The sequence below is a fragment of the Macaca mulatta genome, chromosome 17 (assembly GCF_049350105.2).
Source record: "Macaca mulatta isolate MMU2019108-1 chromosome 17, T2T-MMU8v2.0, whole genome shotgun sequence".
In the NCBI taxonomy this organism is placed as follows: Eukaryota; Metazoa; Chordata; class Mammalia; order Primates; family Cercopithecidae; genus Macaca; species Macaca mulatta.
The window spans coordinates 44,912,021-44,925,505 of NC_133422.1; positions in this window are offsets into that span (position 1 = coordinate 44,912,021).

Genomic DNA, 13,485 nt, shown 5'->3' on the forward strand with positions numbered 1-13,485 from the left:
GGAAGCCCATAGAGGCCTATGGTGAAAAAGGAAATATCCTCAGATGGAATCTGGAAAGAAGCTTTCTGAGAAACTGCTTAGTGTTCTGTTAATTCATCTCACAGAGTTACATCTGTATTTCGTGGATCTCTTTGCTAGCCTTATTTCTGTGGAATCTGAGAACAGATATTTCGGATCCCTTTGAAGACTATAGGGCCAAAGGAAATATCCTCCGATAACAAAGAGAAAGAAGCTTTCTGAGAGACTTCTTTGTGTTCTGTGAAATCATCTCACAGAGTTACAGCTTTCCTCTCAAGAAGCCTTTCGCTAAGACAGTTCTTGTGGAATTGGCAAAGGGATATTTGGGAGCCCATAGAGGCCTATGGTGAAAAAGGAAATATCCTCAGATGAAATCTGGAAAGAAGCTTTCTGAGAAACTGCTTAGTGTTCTGTTAATTCATCTCACAGAGTTACATCTGTATTTCGTGGATCTCTTTGCTAGGCTTATTTCTGTGGAATTTGAGAACAGATATTTCGGATCCCTTTGAAGACTATAGGGCCAAAGGAAATATCCTCCGATAACAAAGAGAAAGAAGCTTTCTGAGAAACTTCTTTGTGTTCTGTGAAATCATCTCACAGAGTTACAACTTTCCCTTCAAGAAGCCTTTCGCTAAGACAGTTCTTGTGGAATTGGCAAAGTGATATTTGGAAGCCCATAGAGGACTATGGTGAAAAAGGAAATATCCTCAGATGAAATCTGGAAAGAAGCTTTCTGAGAAACTGCTTAGTGTTCTGTTAATTCATCTCACAGAGTTACATCTGTATTTCTTGGATCTCTTTGCTAGCCTTACTTCTGTGGAATCTGAGAACAGATATTTCGGATCCCTTTGAAGACTATAGGGCCAAAGGGAATATCCTCCGATAACAAAGAGAAAGAAGCTTTCTGAGAAACTTCTTTGTGTTCTGTGAAATCATACCACAGAGTTACAGCTTTCCCCTCAAGAAGCCTTTCGCTAAGACAGTTCTTGTGGAATTGGCAAAGTGATATTTGGAAGCCCATAGAGGGCTATGGTGAAAAAGGAAATATCCTCAGATGAAATCTGGAAAGAAGCTTTCTGAGAAACAGCTTAGTGTTCTGTTAATTCATCTCACAGAGTTACATCTGTATTTCGTGGATCTCTTTGCAAGCCTTATTTCTGTGGAATCTGAGAACAGACATTTCGAATCCCTTTGAAGACTATAGGGCCAAAGGAAATATCCTCCGATAACAAAGAGAAAGAAGCTTTCTGAGAAACTTCTTTGTGTTCTGTGAAATCATCTCACAGAGTTACAGCTTTCCCCTCAAGAAGCCTTTCGCTAAGACAGTTCTTGTGGAATTGGCAAAGTGATATTTGGAAGCCCATAGAGGGCTATGGTGAAAAAGGAAATATCCTCAGATCGAATCTGGAAAGAAGCTTTCTGAGAAACTGCTTAGTGTTCTGTTAATTCATCTCACAGTGTTACATCTGTATTTCGTGGATCTCTTGGCTAGCCTTATATCTGTGGAATCTATGAACAGATATTTCGGATCCCTTTGAAGACTATAGGACCAAAGGGAATATCCTCCGATAACAAAGAGAAAGAAGCTTTCTGAGAAACTTCTTTGTGTTCTGTGAAATCATCTCACAGAGTTACAGCTTTCCCCTCAAGAAGCCTTTCGCTAAGACAGTTCTTGTGGAATTGGCAAAGGGATATTTGGAAGCCCATAGAGGCCTATGGTGAAAAGGAAATATCCTCAGATCGAAACTGGAAAGAGGTTTTCTGAGAAACTGGTTAGTGTTCTGTTAATTCGTCTCACAGTGTTACATCGGTATTTCGTGGATCTCTTGGCTAGCCTTATTTCTGTGGAATCTGAGAACAGATATTTCGGATCCCTTTGAAGACTATAGGACCAAAGGGAATATCCTCCGATAACAAAGATAAAGAAGCTTTCTGAGCAACTTCTTTGTGTTCTGTGAAATCATCTCACAGAGTTACAGCTTTCCCCTCAAGAAGCCTTTCGCTAAGACAGTTCTTGTGGAATTGGCAAAGGGATATTTGGAAGCCCATAGAGGGCTATGGTGAAAAAGGAAATATCCTCAGATGAAATCTGGAAAGAAGCTTTCTGAGAAACTGCTCTGTGATGTGTGACTTTCATTCACAGAGTTACATCTGTATTTCCTGGATCTCTTTCCTAGCCTTATTTCTGTGGAATCTGAGAACAGATATTTCGGATCCCTTTGAAGACTATAGGGCCAAAGGAAATATCCTCCGATAACAAAGAGAAAGAAGCTTTCTGAGAAACTTCTTTGTGTTCTGTGAAATCATCTCACAGAGTTACAGCTTTCCCTTCAAGAAGCGTTTCGCTAAGACAGTTCTTGTGGAATTGGCAAAGTGATATTTGGAAGCCCATAGAGGACTATGGTGAAAAAGGAAATATCCTCAGATGAAATCTGGAAAGAAGCTTTCTGAGAAACTGCTTAGTGTTCTGTTAATTCATCTCACAGAGTTACATCTGTATTTCGTGGATCTCTTTGCTAGCCTTATTTCTGTGGAATCTGAGAACAGATATTTCGGATCCCTTTGAAGACTATAGGGCCAAAGGAAATATCCTCCGATAACAAAGAGAAAGAAGCTTTCTGAGAAACTTCTTTGTGTTCTGTGAAATCATCTCACAGAGTTTCAGCTTTCCCCTCAAGAAGCCTTTCGCTGAGACAGTTCTTGTGGAATTGGCAAAGGGATATTTGGGAGCCCATAGAGGCCTAAGGTGAAAAAGGAAATATTCTCAGATGGAAGCTGGAAAGAAGCTTTCTGAAAAATTGCTTAGTGTTCTGTTAATTCATCTCACAGAGTTACATCTGTATTTCGTGGATCTCTTTGCTCGCCTTATTTCTGTGGAATCTGAGAACAGATATTTCGGATCCATTTAAAGACTACAGGGCCAAAGGAAATATCCTCCGATAACAAAGAGAAAGATGCTTTCTGAGAAACTTCTTTCTGTTCTGTGAAATCATCTCACAGAGTTACAGCTTTCCCCTCAAGAAGCCGTTCGCTAAGACAGTTCTTCTGGAATAGGCAAAGTGATATTTGGCAGCCCATATAGGGCTACGGTGAAAAAGGAAATATCCTCAGATGAAATCTGGAAAGAAGATTTCTGAGAAACTGCTTAGTGTTCTCTTAATTCATCTCACAGAGTTACATCTGTATTTCGTGGATCTCTTTGCTAGCCTTATTTCTGTGGAATTTGAGAACAGATATATCTGATCCCTATGATGACTCTAGGGCCAAAGGAAATTTCCTCCGATAACAAAAAGAAAGAAGCTTTCTGAGAAACTTCTTTGCGTTCTGTGAAATCATCTCACAGAGTTACAGCTTTCCCCTCAAGAAGCCTTTCGCTAAGACAGTTCTTGTGGAATTGGCAAAGTGATATTTAGAAACCCATAGAGGGCTATGGTGAAAAAGGAAATATCCTCAGATGAAATCTGGAAAGAAGCTTTCTGAGAAACTGCTCTGTGATGTGTGACTTCCACTCACAGAGTTACATCTGTATTTCGTGGATCTCTTTGCTAGCCTTATTTCTGTGGAATCTGAGAACAGATATTTCGGATCCCTTTGAAGACTACAGGGCCAAAGGAAATATCCTCCGATAACAAAGAGAAAGAAGCTTTCTGAGAAACTTCTTTGTGTTCTGTGAAATCATCTCACAGAGTTACAGCTTTCCCCTCAAGAAGCCTTTCGCTAAGACAGTTCTTGTGGAATTGGCAAAGTGATATTTAGAAGCCCATAGAGGGCTATGGTGAAAAAGGAAATATCCTCAGATGAAATCTGGAAAGAAGCTTTCTGAGAAACTGCTCTGTGATGTGTGACTTCCACTCACAGAGTTACATCTGTATTTCGTGGATCTCTTTGCTAGCCTTATTTCTGTGGAATCTGAGAACAGATATTTCGGATCCCTTTGAAGACTACAGGGCCAAAGGAAATATCCTCAGATAACAAAGAGAAAGAAGCTTTCTGAGAAACTTCTTTGTGTTCCGTGAAATCATCTCACAGAGTTACAGCTTTCCACTCAAGAAGACTTTCGCTAAGACAGTTCTTGTCGAATTGGCAAAGGGATATTTGGGAGCCCAAAAAGGCCAATGGTGAAAAAGGAAATATCCACAGATGAAATCTGGAAAGAAGCTTTCTGAGAAACTGCTTAGTGTTCTGTTAATTCATCTCACAGAGTTACATCTGTATTTCGTGGATCTCTTTGCTAGCCTTATTTCTGTGGAATCTGAGAACAGATATTTCGGATCCCTTTGAAGACTATAGGGCCAAAGGAAATATCCTCCGATAACAAAGAGAAAGAAGCTTTCTGAGAAACTTCTTTGTGTTCTGTGAAATCATCTCACAGAGTTACAGCTTTCCCTTCAAGAAGCGTTTCGCTAAGACAGTTCTTGTGGAATTGGCAAAGTGATATTTGGAAGCCCCTAGAGGACTATGGTGAAAAAGGAAATATCCTCAGATGAAATCTGGAAAGAAGCTTTCTGAGAAACTGCTTAGTGTTCTGTTAATTCATCTCACAGAGTTACATCTGTATTTCGTGGATCTCTTTGCTAGCCTTATTTCTGTGGAATCTGAGAACAAATATTTCGGATCCCTTTGAAGACTATAGGGCCAAAGGAAATATCCTCCGATAACAAAGAGAAAGAAGCTTTCTGAGAAACTTCTTTGTGTTCTGTGAAATCATCTCACAGAGTTACAGCTTTCCCTTCAAGAAGCCTTTCGCTAAGACAGTTCTTGTGGAATTGGCAAAGTGATATTTGGAAGCCCATAGAGGACTATGGTGAAAAAGGAAATATCCTCAGATGAAATCTGGAAAGAAGCTTTCTGAGAAACTGCTTAGTGTTCTGTTAATTCTTCTCACAGACTTACATCTGTATTTCGTGGATCTCTTTGCTAGCCTTATTTCTGTGGAATCTGAGAACAGATATTTCGGATCCCTTTGAAGACTATAGGGCCAAAGGAAATATCCTCCGATAACAAAGAGAAAGAAGCTTTCTGAGAAACTTCTTAGTGTTCTGTGAAATCATGTCACAGAGTTACAGCTTTCCCCTCAAGAAACCTTTCGCTAAGACAGTTCTTGTGGAATTGGCAAAGTGATATTTAGAAGCCCATAGAGGGCTACGGTGAAAAAGGAAATATCCTCAGATGAAATCTGGAAAGAAGCTTTCTCAGAAACTGCTCTGTGATGTGTGACTTCCACTCACAGAGTTACATCTGTATTTCGTGGATCTCGTTGCTAGCCTTATTTCTGTGGAATCTGAGAACAGATATTTCGGATCCCTTTGAAAACTATAGGGCCAAAGGAAATATCCTCCGATAACAAAGAGAAAGAAGCTTTCTGAGAAACTTCTTTGTGTTCTGTGAAATCATCTCACAGAGTTACAGCTTTCCCCTCAAGAAGCCTTTCGCTAAGACAGTTCTTGTGGAATTGGCAAGGGGATATTTGGAAGCCCATAGAGGCCTATGGTGAAAAGGAAATATCCTCAGATCGAATCTGGAAAGAAGCTTTCTGAGAAACTGGTTAGTGTTCTGTTAATTCATCTCACAGTGTTACATCGGTATTTCGTGGATCTCTTTGCTAGCCTCATTTCTGTGGAATCTGAGAACAGATATTTCGGATCCCTTTGAAGACTATAGGACCAAAGGGAATATCCTCCGATAACAAAGATAAAGAAGCTTTCTGAGATACCTCTTTGTGTTCTGTGAAATCATCTCACAGAGTTACAGCTTTCCCCTCAAGAAGCCTTTCGCTAAGACAGTTCTTGTGGAATTGGCAAAGGGATATTTGGAAACCCATAGAGGGCTACGGTGAAAAAGGAAATATCCTCAGATGAAATCTGGAAAGAAGCTTTCTGAGAAACTGCTCTATGATGTGTGACATTCATTCACAGAGTTACATCTGTATTTCCTGGATCTCTTTGCTAGCCTTATTTCTGTGGAATCTGAGAACAGATATTTCGGATTCCTTTGAAGACTATAGGGCCAAAGGAAATATCCTCCGATAACAAAGAGAAAGAAGCTTTCTGAGAAACTTCTTTGTGTTCTGTGAAATCATCTCACAGAGTTACAGCTTTCCCCTCAAGAAGCCTTTCGCTAAGACAGTTCTTGTGGAATTGGCAAAGTGATATTTAGAAACCCATAGAGGGCTATGGTGAAAAAGGAAATATCCTCAGATGAAATCTGGAAAGAAGCTTTCTGAGAAACTCCTCTGTGATATGTGACTTCCACTCACAGAGGTACATCTGTATTTCGTGGATCTCTTTGCTAGCCTTATTTCTGTGGAATCTGAGAACAGATATTTCGGATCCCTTTGAAGACTATAGGGCCAAAGGAAATATCCTCCGATAACAAAGAGAAAGAAGCTTTCTGAGAAACTTCTTTGTGTTCTGTGAAATCATCTCACAGAGTTACAGCTTTCCCGTCAAGAAGTCGTTCGCTAAGACACTTCTTCTGGAATAGGCAAAGTGATATTTGGAAGCCCATAGAGGGCTACGGTGAAAAAGGAAATATCCTCAGATGAAATTTGGTAAGAAGCTTTCTGAGACACTGCTTAGTGTTCTCTTAATTCATCTCACAGGGTTACATCTGTATTTCGTGGATCTCTTTGCTAGCCTTATTTCTGTGGTATTTGAGAACAGATATATCTGATCCCTATGATGACTCAAGGGCCAAAGGAAATTTCCTCCGATAACAAAAAGAAAGAAGCTTTCTGAGAAACTTCTTTGTGTTCTGTGAAATCATCCCACAGAGTTACAGCTTTCCCCTCAAGAAGCCTTTCGCTAAGACAGTTCTTGTGGAATTGGCAAAGGGATATTTAGAATCCCAAAGAGGGCTATGGTGAAAAAGGAAATATCCTCAGATGAAATCTGGAAAGAAGCTTTCTGAGAAACTGCTCTGTGATGTGTGACTTCCACTCACAGAGTTACATCAGTATTTCGTGGATCTCTTTGCTAGCCTTATTTCTGTGGAATCTGAGAACAGATATTTCGGATCCCTTTGAAGACTATAGGGCCAAAGGAAATATCCTCAGATAACAAAGAGAAAGAAGCTTTCTGAGAAACTTCTTTGTGTTCTGTGAAATCATCTCACAGAGTTACAGCTTTCCACGCAAGAAGACTTTCGCTAAGACAGTTCTTGTGGAATTGGCAAAGGGATATTTGGGAGCCCATAGAGGCCTATGGTGAAAAAGGAAATATCCTCAGATGAAATCTGGAAAGAAGCTTTCTGAGAAACAGCTTAGTGTTCTGTTAATTCATCTCACAGAGTTACATCTGTATTTCGTGGATCTCTTTGCTAGCCTTATTTCTGTGGAATCTGAGAACAGATATTTCGGATCCCTTTGAAGACTATAGGGCCAAAGGAAATATCCTCCGATAACAAAGAGAAAGAAGCTTTCTGAGAAACTTCTTTGTGTTCTGTGAAATCATCTCACAGAGTTACAGCTTTCCCCTCAAGAAGCCTTTCGCTAAGACAGTTCTTGTGGAATTGGCAAAGTGATATTTAGAAGCCCATAGAGGGCTATGGTGAAAAAGGAAATATCCTCAGATGAAATCTGGAAAGAAGCTTTCTGAGAAACTGCTCTGTGATGTGTGACTTCCACTCACAGAGTTACATCTGTATTTCGTGGATCTCCTTGCTAGCCTTATTTCTGTGGAATCTGAGAACAGATATTTCGGATCCCTTTGAAGACTATAGGGCCAAAGGAAATATCCTCCGATAACAAAGACAAAGAAGCTTTCTGAGAAACTTCTTTGTGTTCTGTGAAATCATCTCACAGAGTTACAGCTTTTCCCTCAAGAAGCCTTTCGCTAAGACACATCTTGTGGAATTGGCAAAGTGATATTTAGAAGCCCATAGAGGGCTATGGTGAAAAAGGAAATATCCTCAGATGAAATCTGGAAAGAAGCTTTCTGAGAAACTGCTCTGTGATGTGTGACTTCCACTCACAGAGTTACATCTGTATTTCGTGGATCTCTTTGCTAGCCTTATTTCTGTGGAATCTGAGAACAGATATTTCGGATCCCCTTGAAGACTATAGGGACAAAGGAAATATCCTCCGATAACAAAGAGAAAGAAGCTTTCTGAGAAACTTCTTTGTGTTCTGTGAAATCATCTCACAGAGTTACAGCTTTCCCCTCAAGAAGCCGTTCGCTAAGACACTTCTTCTGGTATAGGCAAAGTGATATTTGGAAGCCCATAGAGGGCTATGGTGAAAAAGGAAATATCCTCAGATGAAATCTGGAAAGAAGCTTTCTGAGAAACTGCTTAGTGTTCTCTTAATTCATCTCACAGGGTTACATCTGTATTTCGTGGATCCCTTTGCTAGCCTTATTTCTGTGGAATTTGAGAACAGATATATCTGATCCCTATGATGACTCAAGGGCCAAAGGAAATTTCCTCCGATAACAAAAAGAAAGAAGCTTTCTGAGAAACTTCTTTGTGTTCTCTGAAATCATCCCACAGAGTTACAGCTTTCCCCTCAAGAAGCCTTTCGCTAAGACAGTTCTTCTGGAATTGGCAAAGGGATATTTAGAAGCCCAAAGAGGGCTATGGTGAAAAAGGAAATATCCTCAGATGAAATCTGGAAAGAAGCTTTCTGATAAACTGCTCTGTGATGTGTGACTTCCACTCACAGAGTTACATCAGTATTTCGTGGATCTCTTTGCTAGCCTTATTTCTGTGGAATCTGAGAACAGATATTTCGGATCCCTTTGAAGACTATAGGGCCAAAGGAAATATCCTCAGATAACAAAGAGAAAGAAGCTTTCTGAGAAACTTCTTTGTGTTCTGTGAAATCATCTCACAGAGTTACAGCTTTCCACTCAAGAAGACTTTCGCTAAGACAGTTCTTGTGGAATTGGCAAAGGGATATTTGGGAGCCCATAGAGGCCTATGGTGAAAAAGGAAATATCCTCAGATGAAATCTGGAAAGAAGCTTTCTGAGAAACAGCTTAGTGTTCTGTTAATTCATCTCACAGAGTTACATCTGTATTTCGTGGATCTCTTTGCTAGCCTTATTTCTGTGGAATCTGAGAACAGATATTTCGGATCCCTTTGAAGACTATAGGGCCAAAGGAAATATCCTCCGATAACAAAGAGAAAGAAGCTTTCTGAGAAACTTCTTTGTGTTCTGTGAAATCATCTCACAGAGTTACAGCTTTCCTCTCAAGAAGCCTTTCGCTAAGACAGTTCTTGTGGATTTGGCAAAGTGATATTTAGAAACCCATAGAGGGCTATGGTGAAAAAGGAAATATCCTCAGATGAAATCTGGAAAGAAGCTTTCTAAGAAACTGCTCTGTGATGTGTGACTTCCACTCACAGAGTTACATCTGTATTTCGTGGATCTCTTTGCTAGCCTTATTTCTGTGGAATCTGAGAACAGATATTTCGGATCCCTTTGGAGACTATAGGGCCAAAGGAAATATCCTCCGATAACAAAGAGAAAGAAGCTTTCTGAGAAACTTCTTTGTGTTCTGTGAAATCATCTCACAGAGTTACAGCTTTCCCCTCAAGAAGCCTTTCGCTAAGACAGTTCTTGTGGAATTGGCAAAGTGATATTTAGAAGCCCATAGAGGGCTACGGTGAAAAAGGAAATATCCTCAGATGAAATCTGGAAAGAAGCTTTCTGAGAAACTGCTCTGTGATGTGTGACTTCCACTCACAGAGTTACATCTGTATTTCGTGGATCTCTTTGCTAGCCTTATTTCTGTGGAATCTGAGAACAGATATTTCGGATCCCTTTGAAGACTATAGGGCCAAAGGAAATATCCTCCCATAAAAAAGAGAAAGAAGCTTTCTGAGAAACTTCTTTGTGTTCTGTGAAATCATCTCACAGAGTTACAGCTTTTCCCTCAAGAAGCCTTTCGCTAAGACAGTTCTTGTGGAATTGGCAAAGTGATATTTAGAAGCCCATAGAGGGCTATGGTGAAAAAGGAAATATCCTCAGATGAAATCTGGAAAGAAGCTTTCTGAGAAACTGCTCTGTGATGTGTGACTTCCACTCACAGAGTTACATCTGTATTTCGTGGATCCCTTTGATAGCCTTATTTCTGTGGAATCTGAGAACAGATATTTCGGATCCCTTTGAAGACTATAGGGCCAAAGGAAATATCCTCCGATAACAAAGAGAAAGAAGCTTTCTGAGAAACTTCTTTGTGTTCTGTGAAATCATCTCACAGAGTTACAGCTTTCCCCTCAAGAAGCCGTTCGCTAAGACACTTCTTCTGGAATAGGCAAAGTGATATTTGGAAGCCCATAGAGGGCTACGGTGAAAAAGGAAATATCCTCAGATGAAATCTGGAAAGAAGCTTTCTGAGAAACTGCTTAGTGTTCTCTTAATTCATCTCACAGGGTTACATCTGTATTTCGTGGATCTCTTTGCTAGCCTTATTTCTGTGGAATTTGAGAACAGATATATCTGATCCCTATGATGACTCATGGGCCAAAGGAAATTTCCTCCGATAACAAAAAGAAAGAAGCTTTCTGAGAAACTTCTTTGTGTTCTGTGAAATCATCCCACAGAGTTACAGCTTTCCCCTCAAAAAGCCTTTCGCTAAGACAGTTCTTGTGGAATTGGCAAAGGGATATTTAGAAGCCCAAACAGGGCTATGGTGAAAAAGGAAATATCCTCAGATGAAATCTGGAAAGAAGCTTTCTGTTAAACTGCTCTGTGATGTGTGACTTCCACTCACAGAGTTACATCAGTATTTCGTGGATCTCTTTGCTAGCCTTATTTCTGTGGAATCTGAGAACAGATATTTCGGATCCCTTTGAAGACTATAGGGCCAAAGGAAATATCCTCAGAAAGCAAAGAGAAAGAAGCTTTCTGAGAAACTTCTTTGTGTTCTGTGAAATCATCTCACAGAGTTACAGCTTTCCACTCAAGAAGACTTTCGCTAAGACAGTTCTTGTGGAATTGGCAAAGGGATATTTGGGAGCCCATAGAGGCCTATGGTGAAAAAGGAAATATCCTCAGATGAAATCTGGAAAGAAGCTTTCTGAGAAACAGCTTAGTGTTCTGTTAATTCATCTCACAGAGTTACATCTGTATTTCGTGGATCTCTTTGCTAGCCTTATTTCTGTGGAATCTGAGAACAGATATTTCGGATCCCTTTGAAGACTATAGGGCCAAAGGAAATATCCTCCGATAACAAAGAGAAAGAAGCTTTCTGAGAAACTTCTTTGTGTTCTGTGAAATCATCTCACAGAGTTACAGCTTTCCTCTCAAGAAGCCTTTCGCTAAGACAGTTCTTGTGGATTTGGCAAAGTGATATTTAGAAACCCATAGAGGGCTATGGTGAAAAAGGAAATATCCTCAGATGAAATCTGGAAAGAAGCTTTCTAAGAAACTGCTCGGTGATGTGTGACTTCCACTCACAGAGTTACATCTGTATTTCGTGGATCTCTTTGCTAGCCTTATTTCTGTGGAATCTGAGAACAGATATTTCGGATCCCTTTGAAGACTATAGGGCCAAAGGAAATATCGTCCGATAACAAAGAGAAAGAAGCTTTCTGAGAAACTTCTTTGTGTTCTCTGAAATCATCTCACAGAGTTACAGCTTTCCCCTCAAGAAGCCTTTCGCTAAGACAGTTCTTGTGGAATTGGCAAAGTGATATTTAGAAGCCCATAGAGGGCTATGGTGAAAAAGGAAATATCCTCAGATGAAATCTGGAAAGAAGCTTTCTGAGAAACTGCTCTGTGATGTGTGACTTCCACTCACAGAGTTACATCCGTATTTCGTGGATCTCTTTGCTAGCCTTATTTCTGTGGAATCTGAGAACAGATATTTCGGATCCCTTTGAAGACTATAGGGCCAAAGGAAATATCCTCAGATAACAAAGAGAAAGAAGCTTTCTGAGAAACTTCTTTGTGTTCCGTGAAATCATCTCACAGAGTTACAGCTTTCCACTCAAGAAGACTTTCGCTAAGACAGTTCTTGTCGAATTGGCAAAGGGATATTTGGGAGCCCAAAGAGGCCAATGGTGAAAAAGGAAATATCCACAGATGAAATCTGGAAAGAAGCTTTCTGAGAAACTGCTTAGGGTTCTGTTAATTCATCTCACAGAGTTACATCTGTATTTCGTGGATCTCTTTGCTAGCCTTATTTGTGTGGAATCTGAGAACAGATATTTCGGATCCCTTTGAAGACTATAGGGCCAAAGGAAATATCCTCCGATAACAAAGAGAAAGAAGCTTTCTGAGAAACTTCTTTGTGTTCTGTGAAATCATCTCACAGAGTTACAGCTTTCCCTTCAAGAAGCGTTTCGCTAAGACAGTTCTTGTGGAATTGGCAAAGTGATATTTGGAAGCCCATAGAGGACTATGGTGAAAAAGGAAATATCCTCAGATGAAATCTGGAAAGAAGCTTTCTGAGAAACTGCTTAGTGTTCTGTTAATTCATCTCACAGAGTTACATCTGTATTTCGTGGATCTCTTTGCTAGCCTTATTTCTGTGGAATCTGAGAACACATATTTCGGATCCCTTTGAAGACTATAGGGCCAAAGGAAATATCCTCCGATAACAAAGAGAAAGAAGCTTTCTGAGAAACTTCTTTGTGTTCTGTGAAATCATCTCACAGAGTTACAGCTTTCCCTTCAAGAAGCCTTTCGCTAAGACAGTTCTTGTGGAATTGGCAAAGTGATATTTGGAAGCCCATAGAGGACTATGGTGAAAAAGGAAATATCCTCAGATGAAATCTGGAAAGAAGCTTTCTGAGAAACTGCTTAGTGTTCTGTTAATTCATCTCACAGAGTTACATCTGTATTTCGTGGATCTCTTTGCTAGCCTTATTTCTGTGGAATCTGAGAACAGATATTTCGGATCCCTTTGAAGACTATAGGGCCAAAGGAAATATCCTCCGATAACAAAGAGAAAGAAGCTTTCTGAGAAACTTCTTTGTGTTCTGTGAAATCATGTCACAGAGTTACAGCTTTCCCCTCAAGAAACCTTTCGGTAAGACAGTTCTTGTGGAATTGGCAAAGTGATATTTAGAAGCCCATAGAGGGCTATGGTGAAAAAGGAAATATCCTCAGATGAAATCTGGAAAGAAGCTTTCTGAGAAACTGCTCTGTGATGTGTGACTTCCACTCACAGAGTTACATCTGTATTTCGTGGATCTCTTTGCTAGCCTTATTTCTGTGGAATCTGAGAACAGATATTTCGGATCCCTTTGAAGACTATAGGGCCAAAGGAAATATCGTCCGATAACAAAGAGAAAGAAGCTTTCTGAGAAACTTCTTTGTGTTCTGTGAAATCATGTCACAGAGTTACAGCTTTCCCCTCAAGAAGCCTTTCGCTAAGACAGTTCTTGTGGAAACGGCAAAGAGATATTTGGAAGCCCATAGAGGCCTATGGTGAAAAAGGAAATATCCTCAGATGGAATCTGGAAAGAAGCTTTCTGAGAAACTGCTTAGTGTTCTGTTAATTCATCTCACAGAGTTAC